Raw genomic sequence first — 16,992 nt, forward strand, 5'->3', positions numbered from 1 at the left:
AGAAATCTCTGCGCGGCAGTTGGAAACTGCTGCGCGGGGGTTTCTTGCCATGTGTGCGGCCGCGCAGCCGCGCACCTTAGAGGGAACAGTGAGCAGAACGGGTCTGTATATGTGGTAAAGGAGAAGTGAAAGATAATGCACATGTTCTATTACACTGCGAGCTATACAGAGCTTGTAGGTCTGCACATATTCTCCCCTTATTAGAGAGATTGCCTGGAAGGGCAGACAATTTTTATCTAGGTTTTCTCCTCCAGGACACTAACACGGTTACCACGTATGCAGTGGCAAAGTTCTGTGCTGCTGCAATGTCCATAAGAAAAAAATTGGCTACAGAAGTATAGTATCATCTTGTACCAATTATCTGGACATCCCTCTAATAATCTCTGGACCATTGTGTTATTATCCACTTTTAATGTCAATACTTTTTAATTATATCTTAATGTTAGTATTTTTTAATATAATGTAAAAACTAATGTGTATTGCTGGTCTGGGAGGGGATATTTGCAGGAAACAACTGTTCGAATTAGTAGTTAAGAAAATCTACCTGTGTATTCTAGTCGTGTCTGTTTGTTTGAACTATCTGGGTTGTTGCAGAACTATTCTATTGAATGTGAGTGTCTGCGTCCTCAGCCAAAGGATTCGTTATCTCAGTAATTGAACAGTGGCAAACAGCCAAGCCTGTGTTCTGGTTTATTCACAGGCCGGGGGGGTCAGAACATAAATGAATGATGGCTATTTATATTTCTAGTTAATTGTTCTTACAGCTTTTATACTGTTGATGCATAGCTTCTACAGCCATATGGTTTATGTGTTCAAAAAACCAACCCCCTGTTCCTCTATACAGTATTGTGAACTGGACATAAAACAAAAATCTAGATTACTTTTTCTCTTTTCCTTTAATCTCTTCTCATAATCCCTTAATATTGCCCATCATTAATTTCCATGCTGTAGAATATTCCCTCCTCCTGGTACTCTAGAAAATAGCATGGCTTTGTTACTAATATATTGTTTGGTTTCTGCTTTGTAAGATTATTATAATGAAATATAATTACTTGTTTTGTTTTGGAAATGAAAGTTTATTCTACTATTTGCTTATTATTATTCTTTTTGCAGTCATTCATTGTAGGATTTTAAAAGTTTTATTTCCTGTCAAAGACATCTCTGTCACACAAAAGCCAAATGTTAAAGCAGTAGATGAAGCAGCAGGCACTGTAAACTAAATTTTCTAGATTGTTTGCAATGATCTGCACTATACATAAAACATATCTAAATGATATACGTCTTTTTATCCCCCTGTCTGTACCTCCTTCCCTGATTGAATTATGAGCCGCCCTGAGTCCCCTTCGGGGAAAAGGGCGGCATATAAATGTAATAAATAAATAAATAAATAAATAAATAAATATATTATATAGCTGCACTTCTATTTTAATTTTACTATAAATACACCATGATTCAAATGAGTTTGGAACCATTGATTGTGGGTGAGTTTAGCCTTTTTCCTGGTTTTCCTTCAAAACAGCCTCTTGTATGATTGGGGCAGTGGTGGGTACCATTCTGGTATGGTGCTCTGGAGGGCTACCCACCATCCTTATCTGTATTTGAGCTCTTTGGCACTTCCACGCACGGAGCGTACGGCAGCTGCGTGACAGTCTGCCGAGCAGCTGGAGCATCGCGGAGGAATCACAGGAGGTAAGGATGCATGTGTGTGCTGTGGCACATAGGATCTTGCAGATCATTCCCCTAGGCAAAAAATAACAGCTAAGGGAAGGAGGAGTGTGGAAATCGAAAGCTATAATGCTTAACAGCTCCTGCTGGCTGCCAGGAGAGTTAGAGAAAAACTATGCTTCGGTGTACGGAGCCTCCAGTGAGCTCCGCCTCCTTTAAAAAGTCTCGATTTAACTCTTTTTCTTGAGGATGTCAGACTGTCTGTAAGCACGAAAAAAGCTTAAGCTTCGGTGCTCACACAGAAACTCTTCTGCGGATAAAAGAATGTCCGTTGCTCTAGCTCAGTATTTCTGAACCTTGGCAACTTTAAGACGCATGGACTTCAACTCCCAGAATACCCCAGCTAGCGAGGCTGGCTGGGGAATTTTGGAATTGAAGTCGACCTGTTTTAAAATTGCCAATATTCAGAAATACTGCCTCTAAAAAACAGCCCTGTCCTTCTTGTATTATTCTCCTGAGTCTTAAAGACTTCCCAAACCTTGTTAACTTAGTACCTAGGTCCTTAGGGATTAAGGGGAAATCATCCTGGTGATCCCCCAAAAAGAGGCAATGTAGTGTAACTAAGTATCCGGACCATCCTCGGGATACTCCATAAATGAATCCGAACCTACAGAAATCACCTCTGTCATTTCTTTCACATGGCAGTATTTAATGCTATATACAAATACTGAAACAACTGATTTTAGCATGATACATCAGTATGTTTTATAAAGTTTCATATATTATTGTATACACAGTAGTAGATATAAACTTGATAGGAATCTTCGCTAATCTCATTTTATATGTGTATGATCGCTATTGATTAAGTAGACAAATTCCTTGTGTGTCCAATCACACTTAGTGAATAAAGGATTTATTCTATTCTATTGATTTTCACTTACACAATTTATTAGATTAATATTTCATCTTACATTGAAGAACTATAGGTGGTACTCACATCTCTCTTCCATTTTATTCCTTGGCAATAATCTTGTGAAGTAGGTTAGATTGAAAGACACCCAGCAAGTTTCCATAGCTAGACTAGGACCTGGAACTCCCTGTTAAACTTAGAATTTGTGATAGTGTCAAATATCTGTAGCTTGGGTGTAGGATGCGGGTAGAGGTTCATTCTCCGAGTTTGTGAGTTGGTTTCCAAATGTTTCATTACCAGGCTAAGTAACATTTTAGGCAGAATTTAGGGAATGTCAGTATTGGTGTTCTTCTGCTTATAAGGGCTTTGTTTGGCCAATAGGTCTGGTTATGGCGAGGCAACATCAGGTGGGGGTCATTGGGAGGTAGAGGGTGGTTGGGGTGTGTGGGTTGGTTGATGGTCAGTGGCATCACTGGTTGTTTGTGTGGTTGATTTGAATTCTTCAGGGTTGATAAATTGGTTATAGGTTGATGTGCCTCACACTTCACAAGCAATTCCATCAATAAACCCTTAAAACACACACACACACTGTTCTAATGTGGGATGAAAAAAAATCATTGAGTAAATAGTGAATTTATATTGGCTACTTTGTCCTTCCATATCCAGACTACAATTTTTTTAAACAAAAATTATATTTTCTATATCATTGTGCTATCATGTAGTAATCATCAGGATGGTGTAGCCCAGATATGATAGCTACCGTATATTGCTTAGAAACAGTGTAGAAAAAAAGATCTAGTTTTCACAGTGTGGAATAACATTTCATATTTAAAGGTAAAGGTAAAGGTTCCCTTCACACATATGTGCTATTCGTTCCGGCTCTAGGGGTGTGTGTTCATCTCTGTTTCAAAGCTTGAGAGCCAGTGCTCGCCGAAGATGTCTCTCTGGTCATATGGCCAGCATGACTGAACACTAAAAGTGCACAAAACGCTATTACCTTCCCACCAAAGGTGGTCTTTATTTTTCTACTTGCATTTTTTACATGCTTTCGAACTGCTAGGTTGGCAGAAACTGGGACAAGTAACGGGAGCTTAATCCATTATGCGGTGTTAGGGATTTGAACCGCCAAACTGCCAACCTTTCGGATCGACAAGCTCAGCTTCTTAGCCACTGAGCCACCGAGCCCCTTCATTTCATATTTAATGATAAGCAAAAGTACAAGAAATGCATAAAATACGTCATGTTACTTATTTAATTTTGTTCTGGAGAAGATATAAAGTAAAACAACAGTTTTTTTTTCATTTAAGGTGATCTCATATACTTCATAAAGGTTAATAGTAAACAACATATTAAAAATTAAAATATATTTAAAAATTCCACCAGCAGCATTTACTTAATATATTGCTTTGGTATTTCCACCCACAATTCCATGGCAAAACTGCAAGTAACTATTATTACTTAAACGAACATTGCAAGAATGTTGCATAAAACATAAACTAGCATGAACTAAAAAAAGCTAAAATTAAAATTAATCTTTACAATTATGTAATTCCCTTTCAACATTTGTGTTACACTTTTCTACACTGTTCATGGTTGTGCTATGAGAGCAGTGTACACAAGAATGAAGGCAGTATGAAGTTCACTTGGTATAAATATATTTGAGCTCAAGTACCATTTAGGCCTCTTGGATGTGGCCATATCTCTTTGCAGGAACCACATGTGGTTTTAGGTGATGACTTCTGCACAGATGTTTGATTCCAGACCTATAAAGTAAGAATCATAAAATTCAAGAAAACAACACAAAAAATAACACTAGAATGTGACTGTTGTTAATAAAGATCTAACACCCAGAATATATTCGCACACAAATCAAGGAAAAGAAAAGTTTCTTTTAACAAGAGGAGAACATAAAAGAACATGTCAGAAAAAGAGGTCAACGGGATGTTAAAGTATCTATGTTTTTGAAAAACCTTGAATTCACACATTTTGGCTCAACAATAAAGAACTGTTTGCTTTCTATAGTACACATTCTACTGGCTACCAATAAATTGCCTCCTGGCTTTAATAGGCTTCCTCCCTTTTCCCCAATTTCTGCTTTTTCTTGCTTTCTTGCATCTGCTCTCATTGTAATACTCCATACTGTACTATATAACCTGTTTTTATTTATGATGGATTTTATGATATAAGTACAACTGTATATAAATTAGTTGTTGGCCTGCATATGCAATGGAACAACCTGGTAGTGCAATAAGACTATATATCAGTATATATCGCTATACCATGCAGCTATGAATGTTTTCATTTGATTAAAACCCGTTGTCTTGTATACCACACCATCATTCTCTTAAGTTGATGATGGTTGTAAATTATACCTAGCAATATAGTGATGTTGAATCATGTTTGACAGTATTATTTCTACATTGTCTTATATTTCCTAATAACACATACAGTACAATGCAGATAAACAGCTGGGTATAGATTTCATTATCTGAACAGTCTCTTCCTTCCTTCCTTCCTTCCTTCCTTCCTTCCTTCCTTCCTTCCTTCCTTCCTTCCTTCCTTCCTTCCTCCCTCCCTCCCTCCCTCCCTCCCTCCCTCCCTCCCTAACATACATTAAAGAAGGCTTATGGCCTATATCTGTGATGGCGACCCTATGGCATGTGCGTGCTGGCCAGATGATTTTCGGCCTTGATTTTTGCCCATTTTTCGTCCTCTGGAGACTTCCCTAGAGCCTCTGGAGGGCGAAAAACTGCCAATGTGCATACCGGTAGTTCAGAAACGGACTTCCAGTTTGCACATTAGGCATTTTTTTTGGCCTCCAGAGGCTTTAGGGAAGCCTCCTGAACCCCCTAGAGGACAAAAAAACCACCCAATGTGCAAACTGGAAGTTTGGGAATCGATTTCCAGTTTGGGCATTGGGCTGGTTTTTGCCATCTGGAGGCTACAGGGAAGCCTGCTGAAACCTCTAGAGGGAGAAAAACAGCCCAACGGGCAACCCAGAGGGCCATTTGTTTGCCCTCTTCAGGCTCCTAGAAACCTCTGGAACCTTGGGAGGGTGAAAAATGGACCTACTGGGCCCACTGGAAGTCGGAAAATGCGCCGTTTCCAGCCTCCAGAGGGCCTCCGTTTTTGCCCTCCTCAGGTTCCAAGAAAGCTATATGTGCATGTGTGGGGCAGCGGGGTGGGGGTGGGTCACTCATGCATGTGCAGGGGTCATGGTGTGGGGGGGCATTAAATTATGGGGGTGGGCATGTGAGTGCATGTGATAGTGTGTGTGCGTGCTTTTGGCACTCGAGGCAAAAAAAGTTTGCCATCACTGGCCTATACCATCTTCTTGTGCAGGTCTGCTGAAAAGCCATTGCATCTGACAAAAATATCCACAGGGTACTTGGTATTTCAGAAATGGAAAGGCTTCCAATATAGACTATATCAAATTCTCCTTGTTGTAACTATTTCACAGTATTCTTGTGCGTGTAGGAGAAGGAATGTCCAGCTTAAGTGACTTTAATGTCCTTAGTAATAAAACTTTTAACTTTATAGAAAAATCCAGGAAAAACAGATTGAGAACTCAATATGAGATAAACACTGATCTCACTGCAACACTATAGGAATTGTATTTATTCTGGAATGTCACATGAAGAATATTCACTACTTTCCCAAGGAGGTTTAGTTATTTTTGTTATGAAGAAATATTTTCATTGCTGGTGATCAAGCTGTTCTGCACTCAGGGATTATTGCATGCAGATGCTAAGCATATTACACTTCTATGTAATTGCAGTCAGGAAGAAATGCGCAGAAACACTACTCATGTTTAGATCATATCTATTGGATTTTGTCCTACAGTAAATATGGAAAAAGAAAGCTAAAATAAAGGAAAGATTTTACATGCTATGCACAATTAAATTAATAAATATGCAAGACATTACTTGAGATATACTTTTAAGACAATGTGCATAGAATTAGGTTGTGCATGTAATTTTTCCTGTTCTGCATATTACGCTTAACAAATAATTTGAAAAAGAAATTCATACTAGGGCTGAAGATTGTTTGAATTAATTAGCTTGGATCATTTTCTTTAACAAATAAATGAGAAAGTATAATATTTTTACTCATTTTTCATTGTGTTCCCTTTTTCAGATTAGGTCTTGCATGGAGAATAGATCATGTTTTAAGTTATGTTTGTGTAAAAAAAATTGAAAATTCAAATGATTCATAAACTTTTAAGCACCATCATACCTTCATCTATTCTTCTGGTAATTCTTCAATTTCTAATAATTATTCTTATAAGCGAAATAAAAATAGCATAACATATCGGTACTTGATTTCAGAAGTTTCCAGTGAATTTTATGAAGGGATTACAATTCTGATGTACAAGCCAATCTATCATAATGTAATTAATTTATATAATTTATTCCAGACGCAAAACTTCATATTTTTAGAAAACAATGAAAACAGTAGTTTGTTGATTACAAATATAATTATTCTGAAAAACAAAATTATCATTGTTGTTGATGATGTATTTAAATACCTGCCTGTGTTGTATAGTTCTCCTGATCTGCTGTGGAAATTTAATGCAATGACATGCCACAAAGCAGCCTCCAAATATTTTTTTAATATTTGGAAACAATGAGAAAAAAAGGATAGAATTCTGCATGTGAGCTATAAGGTAGTCTTTAGATGCTGTGTTTTAACTTATAATAATTTAAAACTGAATATTCTGCCCTCCATTTTAACATGTGATCGCTGTTTGTACTATGGAATCTGGTAAGTACACTATGCTGATGGCATTTTGTCCATTTTGGTGGTGAATGCATATATAATGTTCAGGCTTCACACATACCTACCAGAATTATCTAATTACCTAATTCTGGCAGGTTGACCAAGAGATCTTATCTATAATCAGTAGATTAGAATTAATGATAATAATTACAACAAGGATATAGTAAGCATCAGAAAAAATGCTTTGGATCATGTGAAATGATAAATATAGCACCATTTGCAACTTTTTAAAGCAGATGCTTTCTAATTTTAGGGAAAAACATTTTTGGGGCAACAAAGACGTTATACAGTAGAACCTCTGGTCACGAACGCTTTTGACCAAAATATTCACATCCCCCCTGCTGCTGATTTCCCCTTCTGCACCATTTTTTTGTAAGCGCCAAATTTCCAAAATTAGGTTTGATTCATGACCAAATCAGTTTGCGACCAGTTATGGAACAAATTATGGTTGTGACCAGAGGTTCTACTGTATTCATGCCTTTAATACAGATAAAATTAAATACAATATCAAAACCATAAAAAAGTAAAATTAACCTGTCTGGAAAATCTTATGCCTGTCTTGCTATTATTACTGACACACTTGTTGCAGTATTTGATGGCTAAAAGAAAAAAAAATATTGTTAAAGTGTGTATTATGTTCACTCCCATGTCTTGTCTGCTGCGTTGATTTTGAATTCATTAAAAGAGCTTATTTTATATCAAATCCCTCTCATATTATTCTCCTATGTTCAATAAACCCTAAGAGACAGCATACTATACATGAAATTCCTGTAACTGTATATTTAGTAAATTGTGGAGCTGAGTTTATCCAATTAACTCAGTTTTTGGACTTGAGTAATCACATACAATAAGGGAAATAAAACTATTTAGAATGAAGTGTAGTTGGCTATTTGTGATTAAGGGTGTCATACAGAAACAATTATAGTTTTGATCAGGAAAATACCCTAAAAAAACCCTTTTGTTCTTTCTGGTTTTTTTTTTTTTACCTTGCTTTGGGAACAAAAACCATTCTTGCTACTACAGATATTTGCCTCAAAGCAACTAGTTCTGCATTCTGTCTCCAACAGCTGCTATGCAAATAGCCCAGGATATTTCATCATGTTGGCAAAATTAGGTAATAGTCATCTCTTTGTTATTTGTTGCTAACATCTGGTAACCAGAAGTATACAATTGCTCCATAGGAAGGCTTCATATTTGCTTTCCTGGTAAATATCAATTCAATGATTTTTCCATGGCACATCATAGTGTTACACATATTGTTTTGAATAAAAAACAGCAGCTGCACATTTTTAAAAACCTACATTTTGTTTCTTTCATTCTTTGTTAATGAATTTATGGTGTTTTGTAACAATTTCATGCATTTATTAATATACTGACTGAACTTGCATAAAAGCTTATATTAATAAGCCAAATTGATTATATTTCTATATTTAGTCCACTGGGAAGAAACAGAGAAAATGGCTATACAGTACACCTATAATGTAATTCTTTCCTAACATATGCTCTTTCTAGCGCCTATTCCAATTTTTGCTTGCAGTGAAACAGGGTTTTTGTTCTACGTTCAGTTAATTACATTGCACAGCCTTTGTGCAAATAAGATGGGGATGAATGTCTCTGAAAAAAAGTTATTCAGGTTAGCCATTTTGACAAAATGGACTGTACGATGTTAAAATAGATTGAAAGGAAACATTGATGGAATTACCACAAAATTGGATCAAGAATCAGTTAATACCTCAAATGACATGTGCCATATATTTTTGCAACATCATGTTTAAATGCAACATATTTAAAACATATGTTTTAATTGATACATTAAAAAGTAAAAAAAGAACATAAATATGTTGTTAGCCACCCAGAGTCACTGCACAGCGAGACGGGTGGCTAAACAAACAAACAAACAAACAAACAAACATTTACCAGAACAAAACATTTTCTTTATCAATTTCAATTCACTTAAATAGGCTCACCATTTTTATTTCTTATTAATTTTTTAACGTTTCTGTGTATTGTTTGCTATTTTTAAAAAGTTGAAAGCACTTAGAGTCACTGTTCCCTCTAAGGTGCGCGCGTGCGCGGCCGCGCACGTCGCTAGAAACCTCCGCGCAGAGCTTTCCAACTGCCGCGCAGAGCTTTCTACCAAAGCAAACGTGGAGAAGTCCTTTGCAGGCAGCTAGAACTGGCCGCCTGCAAAGGACCTCCCCAGACTTGTTTTGATGAGCCGCCAGTCCTCTTGCTTCTTCTCCTTCACCAGCAAAGCTCCCGCAGTGGTGCCTCTCTCTCCACACGGAGCACCTGAGCTGGCCCCCGCATTATCCCTCCCCCTTCCTCCTCTGCCGTGCTTTTGAGGCCGCGGGAGCTAGTAGGAAAGCGGCGGAGGTGGAGGCGATGGCAGGGATAACCCAGAGCCCAGCTGAGGTGCTCCGAGCGGAGTGGGAGGCACCAGCGCCGCTGCTTTGCCGGTGAAGGAGAAGGAGCAAGAGGACTGGCGGCTTTGAAATGGTCCCGCCGGCTGCAGATTTGATTCAGCGTAAGCAGGGGCCGAACACATGCTGAGCCGACTTTGCGCAGTGAGGCGGAGTAATTCAACCCCCCCAAAGAACACGTGTCTCTGTGTCTGTGTGTGTGTGTGTGTGTGTGTGTGTGTGTGTGTGTGTGAGAGAGAGAGAGAGAGAGAGAGAGAGAGAGAGAGAGAGAGAGAGAGAGAGAGAGAGAGAGAGAGAGAGAGAGAGTGAGAGAGAGAGTTGGATCAAAATTGGTGGCCAAAGGAGTGGAGGGAAGGAAGGAAGGAAGGAAGGAAGGAAGGAAGCAAGCAAGCAAGCAAGCAAGCAAGCAAGCCCTGCCCCCTGTGAAAAAAACTGAAGATGGAGCAGTGAATGAATAAGCCATAAAAGCAACAAACAGTTAATGCGTAAGTAAGCTGAGGAGGAAGTTCTCAACTAAGGAAGCAATATTAGAAAGAAATATAAAAAGCTCAATATGCCAAAACACTTATTTTAGTCTTCATTTAATTACTTGTATTGTAGTCTGATGTAACATCTTTTTAAAGTTAACGTTAGTTAGAAAAGATAGGGTACAAAACTTAAATAATAATAAAAATTCTACATTCATTTTGAAAAATAAATGCAATACTTGATTAATTTCATATCTTTATTTAAAATAGTTTTGGCATGGCCTATCATTTTATTGACTCAGTTGGAAATGATGTGGATGTTGTATCTGATTCTGAGGCATATATATTCTTAAGTAACATAACATATAGCATATTGTCCAAACTTGCTAGACTATTTAATTGATCTTATTACTTTAAAGGGGGAGAGTTTCATGATAAATTATTTTATTACATTTATGTTGTATTTATATATTATATTTATTACATTTATATTCCACATTATATATTTGTATTGTTATTTTAGTGTTTATTGTCAATTTTGATAGATATATTGATTATATCAATACTGATTTTAATCATACTAAATAACAATTACTGCTATTATTTATCAGCATTAAATATTTACATTTTTAATATCGAGTTAGTCATATTTTAGAATAATAGGATTATCTTTTAATAGGATAATTGGCAAAATCTAATTCAAATGTGATGGGTTGCATTCCAAAGGAATGTGAGAGGACAGGTTGCCTGCAAAATGCCAGGACCCAGGACCTGTTGGTGCCATGTCTCTCTCTAGCCAGTCTAATGATCTAAAAGCTGAGCAGAAGTCTTTTTTTTTTCAGGGTGAGCGGAAAAGTATAGTGTTTGAGTAGCACATTTTCATGCCTGGCATTCATCAGGCTGAAACCTCGCTCACAATTGGTGCTTGGCGCTTGGAATGTTGCGCAAATGTCCAGCAGACGAGACAGAAGTTCAAACTGTTGCTCTCTTAGGTGCTCAGGCATGAAACTGTGCCGCTCAAACACTATACTTTTCCGCTCACCCTGAAAAAAAATTAGAGGGAACATTGCTTAGAGTATTATCTGATTTGCAGTCTACACGTAGAAAATATTCTTATTTTAATATGATAATTTTAACTTAAAATAATGTGAGTTAGCCAGTTAACCTTTCACCTTCCTATAATAACTATGATTTAATTGCTAATTAGAATTTCTCTCTCTCATTTATATTCAAGATGATAAAGGAGTATTGCAAACTTAATTATTAATATGAAATGTGAAATCCCTTGGGACATTGGTTACTTTTTCTCTTGCTCATAAAATGTGCTAAGGCAAACTATGTATGCAATTATGTTTCCTTGTTTTTATGTTTCCTGATTTTGCTTGCTTCAATAAACTGATACGCATCAGGAATCACATTTATTGGCTTAGCATTTTATAGCTGTATAAATGTTATTACTGAGAACATTGTCACTTTTCAACTTGCTCTTTTAGAATTTTACAATTATATCATTTTACTTTGAAGAACATATTTATCTTTATTGTGTTCTGTTTTTTGAATATAGCATTGTAAATAAAATTCCCTTCCTCTCTTCTCATCTAGTCCTGCAGGCCAGTTCCTGAATCTTCTCACTGCTTAGAACTGGGGAATGTGAAGAATAGCATAATATTTCTTTCTGTTAGTTATGCTCCATACTGCAAAAGCCACAATATTCTCTTTGTGTCCAATTCTTTTTTACTAAAGCTGGAAGATCATAAATCTGGCACCTGTCATGTATTGAGAAGAAACATCACCACAAGGGCCACTGAACAACTTAAATAATGGAGAGTTGTTTGGCACATGAAATATGGAAGTGGAGGTATTTGTTTCTTCTTTTTACATAAGTACTTCATGATTTGTGACTTGTCTCCATTTGAAACAAAGGAAAAGAAAGACTCTTACCAGAAAATCTGCACATGAGTGAAAGTTCATTAAAATATATTTTCATTTAAAAGTCTTAAATATATGAAAATATGAATGACAAAGAAATGTTTTAGAATGGGGCTTGGTTAGATCTCTTCCTACACATTCAGATTCCTGTTTGTGTTTTATCTTAATGTTCCAACTATATTCTACTCTGAAGTTTCTACTAATTTTATACTTCCTTTCCCTTCAATTAAACAATACTATCTAGTGGGCCCACAGAAACGTGACTTCTGTGTCATGGTTTCTACCTTGTGAAATTGCATCCATCTGTATGCTCCCACATTGGTAACATTCCCCAAAACACTGAAAAATTTATTATTTTCCCAGTCCTTGGGGTAGGCTGGTTGGTGAAACCCTATAGTACGTTGTGCTATTTGTATGTTTTTTCTTTTTCTGGGCAGATATTTTCTTTTATTATTATGGCTTTTTATAATGTAAAGTGCCCAGAACTGTTGTGAACTGGAGATTCTTTCAATTTACATAAATAAATAAGGACTTTTGATTAAATCATAGGTATCTATAATTGATTTTGTGATAAGGAAATAGAATCAAGTTATGGTGGAAGAGTATGTTTGAAAATAATTACTGTAGTTTGCTTCTGCTCAATATTGATTTTGATTTAAGTCGATGTCAGTTCCTACCCATTGCCAACTGTTTGATATAGAATGATAATGTAAGTAGAGAACAGATCCTACCAGTGGTATAATTCTTTTATTTAAAAAATAGCTGATTACAGGCTTTATTCTCAGAATTCCTGTGCCCTACTACAATGTTTAAAATACAAAACAAGAACAGTTATATAGGATGACATACTGTAACTTAGATGCAATGCTGGGTGGCAAAGGACTGTGAGAGAATTTATCAAATATTTTCGATACTCTTCATCAATGGATTAATTATACATTAACTGCTACTAGCTTTCGATTATGAAATTTACTTTTCAAATTCAAGTTCAGTGTGGGTTGTATAAATTATAATGTAAAAATGTGCATGCCTACATTTAGTCTATGTTTGATTTAGAGCTTTTGAAATGACAGAAATGTTTTTCAGTACAAGGAGCCATACAATCATTCTTTATTTTTAAAAAATCAGCACTAAATTCAAACTTTATGGCTATATATATTCAGTTTCATGGCAACAGTATAAAATCAATTACTGTTGCCTTTTCTCAGGATTTATTTTTCTTCCTAGTCTAATCTAATCCCAGGAAATCTCTTGTGGTTTACCATTCAACAATTAGCCAAGTTTGGCTTGTGAGCTAGGCAAGATTGGCCAGGTCCTGCTCTGACTGTAACAACATTTTATATTCCCTGTACTATTAATAAGCAAGATCAACTGGGCTTTAAGGAGTGGTGTGCTAATAAATTTATAACAACTGGCTCTGCCAGTTCTATTAAAGCTGCTGCCCTGCTGTTCACTGTCAAACAAATGATCAGCTCCACTAGGTGTCACGGATCAGCTCTGCTATCAGTTGGCTCACAACATTCCTGTAAATTTAATAAAATTTAACAATTGGCTCTTTGTATGAGCCTGTTGTATACTATTGGCTTTAAGCATATCTGTATTTGAATAGAGAGAGTCCTGAAAAATGATGATCTTGAAATGGGTAAGGTCTACTACAAACTTTCTCATACTGTGGCCTCCAGATATGTCTACAATTCCTTCCATCCGCAACCCCACAGTGGTTATGCCATGTGATTGAAGATGGTGAGAGTTTAGTCCAACACATCTGGAAGACATCGTTGAGGAATTCACTTACAGAAGGCAGTAGTAACATTCAGCTTAATACTGAATAGGAGATTATTTTTCTGCCTTATAGTCTAGCCAATATAACTAATTTCATTTTTCAACATATATCCCAATCACCAGGTTTTTTAAATCTATTTATTCTTTCTCTCTGATCCAGAAACATTTCTAAGACGATGCTTTCATCTACTATATTCATGGAATTTTATTGGCAGTCCAGATGTCATCAGCTTTTTATTTTAACTTTCCTGTATTTTCCCATTAGATCTTCTTTAGATCCTCACTACGTTTTCTTGGGAAATATTTCACCCTCACTACATTATGAGGAAAGCATTTACTTGGTTTTAAACATCAATTGAATTGTCTGTAATACCTGGCCTAACATAAAGAAAGTCCTTGTCAAACGGTACTTAATCATGCAACCTATGAGTGATTGTGGAACAGTGTAACACTTAAACAAAACCAGTGATTCTCACAGTGTGGTCTGCAGACTATTTTTGGTCCACAGAGGTTTTCCAGTTGGTCTGCCATACTTATATTCACCAACCAGGGTCTATTTGCTGTCTTAGCTCTGTCTCAACTCTTAAACCACACAAGCCTCATTGCTGACTAAAATAAATAAATGGTTAATTTTGGAGTTTACCGACACACACGGGGGGAGGGGGAGGACAGAGAGGGAGGGGGCAGGGAAGGAAGGAAGGGGGAGGCAGGAGAGATACCAAAAGAGAGGCAGAGGCAGAGATTTATATTAGCACTGTGCCACCTTCATAGAATCAAGAGTCTTTTTAAAATGGAAGAGATAGAAAACATACATAAAGGCAACTATAATATTTATTTACTCCAAAATGGTAACTTCCATGCTCCTAAAAACAGATACATAGGGAAGAGGTATACTGTATATTTAACTGGGTGGTCTTTACATTTTCTGAGCATTTATTTAGTATCAGTGAATACAAAAAACCTGAGAAAACTCTGCTATAATCTCATAGGTTTATTGTAAAGATAATATTGGAAGAGAAAGTACTAAGAACTCTAAGGTGACCAAGCATTGTTGCTGAGAGTTCTGTTGTACTCAGTAGCCTGTAGGATATATTTCTGGGTAGCAGGGGCATCTGTAAGGGAATAGAGTTAAAAATTCAAAATAGTGACTGCCCAGTGGACATTTCACCCCATTTTATGTATGGTGAGTGCAGGAAGCATATAAAACGGGTAGGGTTTCAATGAACCCACCCAATCACAGCTTGACTTTTTAAAGATACCTTTGCTAGGTAAATATTCATAAAAGTATTTTTTTTTAAATAAAGCATCTGTTTTCTAACTTGTATATTAATATCTTGCTCTTGTTTGATTGTTTTAAAGGATTTTAGGTGTTTTCCCGCCCCTCTGTCACATGACATTTATAGCTGCCTGCACAAAGCTCTTTTGCTCTTTTTAGATTATTGTGCTCATTCATTTAGCCATGTTGCTTTGCTTTCATCCTATCTTCAAAATGGGAAGAATGTATGTCATCTTAAGAACTCTCCACGAGCATTTTGTTTACTGTGCTGCAGGTGGGAGACGGTAGAGTCACTTCCTCTTAAAGCAGAGAAGCAGTCAGATGCAGATGCTTCCTTTCCATTTGTCTTTACAGATTCTCATTACTTTGTTAAGTTTCTTGAGAAGAAAGAAAGAGATAGGATATTGCTCAAGTATGGCGGTGAGGAAAGGGATAGGCAGAAAGGGATAGTTCCTTTTTTCAGCAGCCAAAGTAAAAATCACCACAGAGAATCTTGGACTGGAGGCTTTGTTGTGTGATCCCTAAATGGTAAGGAGGCCATCTGAGAACTGGGGCAAAGAGTTCTATCGATCTAGCCATTGTTTGTTTTTCATTATACTTTTGAAAAATCACACAATAAATGTTGTGTTGTAATATTTTTTTTCTTTTGTGGCCAAGACACTTGAATGCTCACTTGAGATTAAAGTAGTAAAGTTTTGTTTCCTAAAGTCTGATGGTTTTGCCTGGGTCATTTGCAGCTTCTGACAAATTTTTACAGAAGCATTATTTTTCATATTTTATCGCAATTGAACTTATCATTCTCATGCAGAACATGTTGCAAGCTGCAGGCAATATCTTTATGCACTTTAGAACAACAGGATTAGAGGCAGAATAAATTGAATGTATTTATCAATTAAATAAATCATTCAAATTCCCTATACAGATACAGAAAGTTTCTGAGCAATTAGAATGTATTATACCATTATAAAGAAAAAAACCTATCAGTGTTATTGTATCCTTTCCTTTTCTAAAAATTACAAGCTCCAAGGCCAGAGCAAGTTCCAGGGGCAGAGCTCCCAAGATGTGGCTAGTTTTGAAGAAAGGAACCCTGGAATTAATTGATGTTTTTGGAAACATTTTATTTCTTTACAAATATACAAGTAGAATGTCAATGGGCCATATGGCAATCATATTAATGTCACACCAGCGTTCCAGAGAGACAGGCACATGATTACAAGATGTTTTCATTCAGAGCTGACCTAATGCATTGTGTTGTTTGTGGCAAAGCAACAAATACAGTGCTAACCACACAAATCATGGTGAAGAATTGTCAATGCCAGGCTCATTATTTTGACATGTAAGCTAAAAGTTTCTATAAGCATTCCCCCCCCCCCCATCCCAGCAATAAATTACAGTAGTGAAATAAATACCTTTTATCTGTATCCTCATCATGAGTTCCACAATCTGCTCTCTGAGGAAGCTGTCTGCTTATTTTCATTGGTATGGGCTTCCTATTAGCTTTGTTCCCTAAAGCTCCTTTTGTCTACTGCTTGTGTTTAGGATAGGATTCAGGGAGAGTGGCTTTTCTTCTAGCTTAGAACAGGTAGATGTTTTAAAGAGAATACTCACTATGTTTAGTTATTATTATATTCATCTAGTAGTTAAATTTTTTATTATGTTCAAGTTTTTAATTATGTTGGGTTAATGAAAGTAGTAGAAATATTTTTAAAATATATACGGTATTTCAAAAATGTATTCTGTCTATACCATGGGTATTTTTCT

General features: G+C 36.5%; 1 long non-coding RNA gene across 2 annotated transcripts; it reads right to left on the reverse strand.

Moving 5' to 3' along the window:
* Positions 1 to 2,601: 2,601 nt before the first annotated feature.
* On the reverse strand, positions 2,602 to 16,678 carry LOC148043857 (uncharacterized). Of its 2 annotated transcripts, XR_015697819.1 has the most exons (4): positions 16,641 to 16,678; positions 7,889 to 7,953; positions 4,248 to 4,338; positions 2,602 to 3,168 (listed from the first exon to the last, which is right to left on the reverse strand). It is a non-coding gene; the product is annotated as an uncharacterized LOC148043857 (long non-coding RNA). The 2 variants fall into 2 exon arrangements; XR_015697818.1 differs by lacking the exon at positions 16,641 to 16,678 and having other exon boundaries at positions 7,889 to 8,284.
* Positions 16,679 to 16,992: the final 314 nt, after the last annotated feature.

This window comes from Thamnophis sirtalis, unplaced genomic scaffold, assembly GCF_051295495.1.
Source record: "Thamnophis sirtalis isolate CommonGarterSnake01/CBP01778 unplaced genomic scaffold, rThaSir2_p1.2 scaffold_10, whole genome shotgun sequence".
Classification (NCBI taxonomy): domain Eukaryota; kingdom Metazoa; phylum Chordata; class Lepidosauria; order Squamata; family Natricidae; genus Thamnophis; species Thamnophis sirtalis.